This window comes from Podarcis bocagei (assembly GCF_964188305.1).
Source record: "Podarcis bocagei genome assembly, chromosome: 7".
Lineage (NCBI taxonomy): Eukaryota > Metazoa > Chordata > Lepidosauria > Squamata > Lacertidae > Podarcis > Podarcis bocagei.
Genome location: NC_138132.1, coordinates 77,311,546 through 77,317,600, shown reverse-complemented (window position 1 = coordinate 77,317,600; position 6,055 = coordinate 77,311,546). Strand labels below are relative to the sequence as shown.

Below are 6,055 nucleotides of genomic sequence, written 5' to 3'. Positions count from 1 at the left end.
ATCCTTTATTTATTTATTTACCGTTGCTGTTGTTTTAATTTCGATTCGTGCGCCCCTTCCCATGAGGCATCCCAGAGCGATTTGCGATAGGAGAACATATTTAAAAACATTTATATAGATACTTTTAAAAATTATAATATTTAAAGCAACAAAAGCCCATATATAAAATCAAATTTGAAATCCAAGGCAGGATATTTATCCACTGGGATAAAGATTTAGAAGGCTCTTTGAAAGAGGGAATATTTAGCAGGAACATATTTCGCTAGAGCTGGCATGAGTCTGAATGCTGGGAATCGCTCTTGCAGGGAGAGTACTCTTGCGCTCATAGCCTGCTTGTGGGCATCCCATAATAGGCATCTGGTTGGCCACTGTGAAGACCGAGTGCTTGTCTAGGTGGGCCATTGGCCTCATGCCGCAGGTTATAGCAGTTCTGTTGTGCTGGCAACAATTCTGATATGCTCCTACATTGGCCGCCTTTATTGGGCCTTCCAACTGTCAACAGCTGCTTTCCCCGGAATCTTCCACCTTCCTTCCTCTGATTGGCTCTTGCCATACCGTCTGCCTTTTGATGTCCTCCTTTCAGGGGAAAAGAGCTTGGCTGATTTCCCCCTGCTCTCCTTGCCAGGGCAAAAAGCTGCAGTAAGTTTCTGTGCCTCTGCAGGAATGCACCGGGGGTGTGTGTGTGGGGTGGCTCCCTATGGAGGGGCTTCACCGCTACCCACTTCTGGGACTCTTGATCCAATCAACCGCCCTGGGAGAGAATGGCTGAAGTTCTAGCTTTCGACTTTGCTTCAGTCTGGGAGTGGGGGAACCAGCTCCCCCTCCAGGTGTTGTGGGACTACAACAACTACTGTCTCTGCCAGCGGCTGGGATGGATGAGAATTGGGAGTCCAACAATGTTTGGAGGTTCCCTCGTCCCCATTTAATCTGTCTTACTAATGGCCAGAGCAGCCACTCATGCAGAGGCATGGCAGGGAGTCTCCTTTCTGGATGGTGCTCCTGTGGGCTTTTCAGATATTGCTGGACTACAAATCCCACCATCCCTGATCCCTAATCAGTCTTAATAAAAGTCTTTGGGGGACTGGAGATCTGGGAGGTCTCCTAACAACTCTCAGCACGCTTACCACACTGCAGCACCCAGGACAACAACAAATTATTTTTTTGAATGGTTGATTTCAGAAAACTTGTTTTAAAAGGTTTTTATTAAAGACTTTATTGTGTTGCAAAACAAATAAACAGGGAAAAGCATGTCTGTGCCCCCACTACCAATTCATAGAGTCCTTTTCACAGTTCTTTTATATGTAGTGGGAGACACTTTTGTCGTAGACATCTTGCAGTTGTGGAGGAAAGAGAAGGGAGGGTTTTTTGTTATAATAATAATATAATTTATTATTTATACTCCAGCCACTCTGGGTGGCTCCCAACAAAATATAATAATAAAAAAGCGATAAAACATCAAACATTAAAAACTTCCCTAAACAGGGCTGCCTTCAGATGTCTTCTAAAAGTCAGGTAGTTGTTTGTTTCCTTGACATCTGATGGGAGGGTGTTTCACAGGGCACCACTACTGAGAAGGCCCTCTGCCTGGTTCCCTGTAACCTCACTTCTCGCAGTGAGGGAACTGCCAGAAGGCCCTTGGAGCTGGACTTCAGTGTCTGAGCTGAATGATGGGGGTGGAGATGCTCCTTCAGGTATACTGGGCCGAGGTCGTTTTGTTCTTTTGTTCTGTTTTTTTTTTTTTAATTTTTATACGGTCATAGACCAGAAGAAGAGAAAAAACATAAAAGGCAGCAATAATTTACGAGGGAATGATGGTGTCAATTCAAAGTTGTAAAATTATACATAAAAACAATACACATATACACTCACACACACACACCCATATACATACTCATATATGCACTACAGTATATGTATGGGCTTAAAAAAAAGGGGGGGGCTTGTCCAGGGGTCAGATCTTTTACTTTTTTACAGCTGATGCCCTCCGCTTGATCGCGGCCGCAGAGAACTTGGCCACTTTCAGTGTTACTTCTGGGTTTTTATCTCCTAGTAGGATTTTCAGCCGCTGAGATTCAGATCGACCTGGAAATTTCTGAACGATAGGGGAGATAAACAGTAACCTGATATCCCCGTAAAGGTCGCAGTGTAACAACACATGTGAAGCCGTTTCCACCTCCTTCAGACCACATGGACAAACTCGTTCAGCATAGGGTGTGCCCTCGTACCTGCCCTTTAGTAAGGCAGATGGCAATACGTCAAATCTGGTAAGGGTAAACGCCCGCCTATATTTTGCGATTTGTAGGTCCAGCAAATATGGGGTTAGATTAAACCCTTTTCCATAATCTTGGATAGCTGGGTATTTATCTATCTTGCTCATATGGTCCTGAAGCTCTACATCTCCTATTCGCTGGCTCACCATCATTTTAGCCTTTTCAAAACCTGAGGCTATGAGTTCTTGTGGGGAAAGCCCCAGGCCCCTCAGTTTTTCATAAAGCGACAATCTCCATTTAGACTGGAACGGGTCTAGTAGAGTCAATGGAGCCACTCCCACTGGGAAAAATATGAGTTTTAGCCAGAAGTGAATCTTCAGAATCCATATCCTGGCATTAATAGGGAGTTGACCTACCTCCAGCCTAATGGCAGTGTTAGAGACACAGGTAGGTAACCCTAGTAGGGAACGATAGAATTTAGTTTGTACAGATTCCAGGGACTTGAGTTTTTGACAATTAAATATCTGGGTGCCATACATCAATTGTGGAAGTATTTTTGCAACAAAGACCTGGGAGGCAGCAGGAACATATTGACCTCCTTTTCTGTAAAAGAATCTTATGATAGCTCTGGAAGATCTTTGCGCATTTACAATGGAATTCTTAATCTGATGGCACCAAGATCCCTTCTCATCAAAAATTATTCCAAGATATCTAAAGGATGTTACTTGCTCAATAGGTTGGTTATTAATTTTCCATTTATGTCGGAGTTTTCTCTTGGAGAACACCATAATTTTTGATTTAGTGTAATTTATTATTAGGTGTTCAGCTTCGCAATACTCTGTAAGAGCTCGTAAAAGTTTTCTTAGACCCACACAAGAGAAGGAAATAAGTGCCGCATCATCTGCGTACAAAAGGACCGGGATTGGTGTATTATTTAGGTTTGGGGAATGAGTACTTGCTTCCTCCATCTTTCCGACTAGGGAGTTTATATAGAAGTTAAAAAGAATAGGGGCAAGAACACAGCCTTGCTTAACACCATGGAAGCTTTGGATTTCCTTTGATAGGTTCCCATAACGGTCGCATCTAACACGGATCCGAGTATTTTCATGTAGTCTACGGATAAGAAGCAAAAGACGTCTATCGATGTTTGTGACCTTTAGTTTTTCCCAAAGTCTGTGCCGGGGTATCGAGTCGAAGGCTGATTTGAAATCTATAAAGGCTACATAGAGAGAGCCTCCTTTCTTTGAGGTGTATTTCTCCACTAGATGTTGCAATACCAATCCTTGGTCTAGAGTTGATCTATGTGCCCTGAAACCAGCCTGGGCTTCCTTTAGGATGTGCTCCTGTTCCAGCCAGTCCACGAACTTTTCACGTAAGTGAGTTGCATAAAGTTTGCTGATGATGCTTAAGAGACTGATTGGTCTGTAATTGGCTGGATCAAGTTTACAGCCTTTCTTGAATATGGGAACGATGATTGCCAATCCCCAGTCCTCTGGTATTATTGCTGTTTGATCTATGCTGGTGAAAAGGGTGGCTAGGACTGGGGCCCACCAGTCAATATTGGCTTTGAGAAGTTCAGGAGAGATGTTATCTGCTCCCGGGGCTTTTCTGTGTTTGAGTGCCTGAATAAGCCTCCTAATCTCCGCGACCGACACCGGAGGCCACTCATCACCTGCCGCACACTGTATTAGTGGCTGTGTCAAAGGCAGAGCTGAATATGAAGATTGGAAAAATGCCTCCCAAGTCCCTGCAGGTATAGTATACTCCACTTCTAAGGAAGTAGATCGCACTCCATTTGCTACCAGTCTCCAGAAGGTGGCCGAATCTCTCTCTCTGGATGCATCTATTAGACATTTCCATTCTCTTTTCTGTGCCAGGAGTTTTTTGTTTTTGATCAAAGTTTTATAATTTCGTTTATCTTCAAACCAGCCCATGGGGAGTTGGGGTAAATTGGCAGATCTATAATTCTTGTATTTTTTCAGTAAATTTAGCTTCATATCCTGACATTCTTGATCAAACCAAGGTTTGGAGTTTTTATATACTGGGGATTGCCTACTTGGCCTGTTCCTTTTTTCTTTCAGGGAATCTTGAAGGAGTAAGATTAACTCCTGAAATAAATTTATCTTTAATTCATGGCTTGAGGAAGTTATAAGGTTTTCTCTCTTAGTGAGGAATTCCTTTGAGCATAGCCTGCTTGAAATTTCCTTATGCAGTTCATCTGTCCATCTGATGCGCGAATATCTGAGCTCCAAAGCTGTAGGGCTCGAATGCTCGATTTTTTCAGCGCAGGATAAATCCTTTCCCGCAGCTACGAGTGCACTTAATGGCAGATGGTCACTGTCTAAGCGCTCCTCCACTTTGCATTCCAGAACTTTGTTTTGAAGATCATACGACACGATTATATAATCAATTGTGGAGGCGCCATCGTTAGATATAAATGTGAATTCTCCGACCTTCTCCCCCTCTGTACGGCCATTTAGTATAACCAAGTCCAACTTATTGACCAAGTGTAATAGGCATAAGCCGGCATAATTGCAGCCTTTATCCTTTGAGATTCTAGCTGGTATTGGGTGGGTTTCCTCTATAATGGGGACTGTTTCATGGAAATGGGCACACAAAGCCTCATCAGATTGTCCAGTTCTGGCATTTAGGTCGCCTGCCACCACTACAGAGGCATCAGGAAAAAGATTTAGTAGTTTATCAAGATACTGTTCTAACTGAGCCCAAGTATTTCTTATCAATCTTTTCTCTCTTTGTGGGGGTAGGTATGCATTAATCAGCAGCAAGCTGTGGGTTCTCCACTGTACTTGCACAGCTGTGGCCAGATGGTCTAGTGGGTCTAGTTTTTTAAATATGGCCCTTAGCCTTGTTGAGATTAAAGTAACTAACCCACCTTTAACTCGCCCCCCTCTAGTACTTAGAAGACCTGGGAGGGGGAACGCAGAAAAACCATTTAACTCCACTTCACTTGTGCTCCAAGTCTCCTGGAGAAACACAATATCATGTCTCTGAATATATTTAACAAAGGATTGGTCAGAAACCCTCTTTTGCCAACCTGCAATATTCCAAGTTAGCAAGGCAAGGTTGCACGTTGTCTTGCCAGAGATTGATCTTAGTCAATTTGCCTTTGAGAGATTTATTGGGCCTATCTTTTTATCTGTTGGTTGGGTTTCATTCATTTTGGCAATGTCCATAGATGTGTTATCGCCCAGGTACTCAATGGAATCAGTTGAAGGGTGCAGCGTGCTAACATTAGTGATCAGTACTCCTTTTTTTGGCGAATCTACCTTGAGGTGTTCTATTTGACTGATACCAAGTTCATCCTCATCCAGGTATCTCATGCTGGTCCAAGAACGCGTTGTGGTTGTCATAGGGATGGTTTCCTTCTTAAATGGTAGATTGTTGCTGTCCCTTACGCACTGTGTTAGATCTGTTGCTGTCAGGTTTATCTCTGCAGCTGCAGAGGTATTATAAGGGTAGTCTTTCGTGGTTGCCATAAAGATGGTTTCCTTCTTAGATGGTAGTTTATCCCTTGCGCACTGTGTTAGATCTGTTGCTAACAGGTTTATCTCCGCAATTGTAGAGGTATTATAAGAGTAATCTTTCATGGGGTCTGTCTTGGCTTTTTCAGAGAGGTTCTCTTTCTTTAATTGGTCCGTTGCCGGTTCTTTCTCTCTTACTTTTTCCTGAGCATTCATCTCTGTTAACTTATTTCTAAGGGTCTCCAATCTTCTCAAGATCTCAGATTGGGCAAGGAAAGGCAACAATCCAAACTGATTTATTAATGCCTTTTCTTCTGGATAGAAGTTATCCATCCCCTCATTAGGCAATCTCATCTCCTGTCT

At 43.1% G+C, this 6,055-nt stretch overlaps 2 protein-coding genes across 2 annotated transcripts in view; one reads left to right on the top strand and one right to left on the bottom strand.

The window, feature by feature from the left end:
• The window catches only part of H6PD (hexose-6-phosphate dehydrogenase/glucose 1-dehydrogenase), a 158,244-nt gene that overhangs the window by 98,231 nt on the left and 53,958 nt on the right, over positions 1-6,055 (bottom strand). The window lies entirely within an intron of this gene.
• LOC308591038 (solute carrier family 2, facilitated glucose transporter member 5-like) overlaps positions 1-6,055 on the top strand; it is an 86,777-nt gene that overhangs the window by 59,686 nt on the left and 21,036 nt on the right.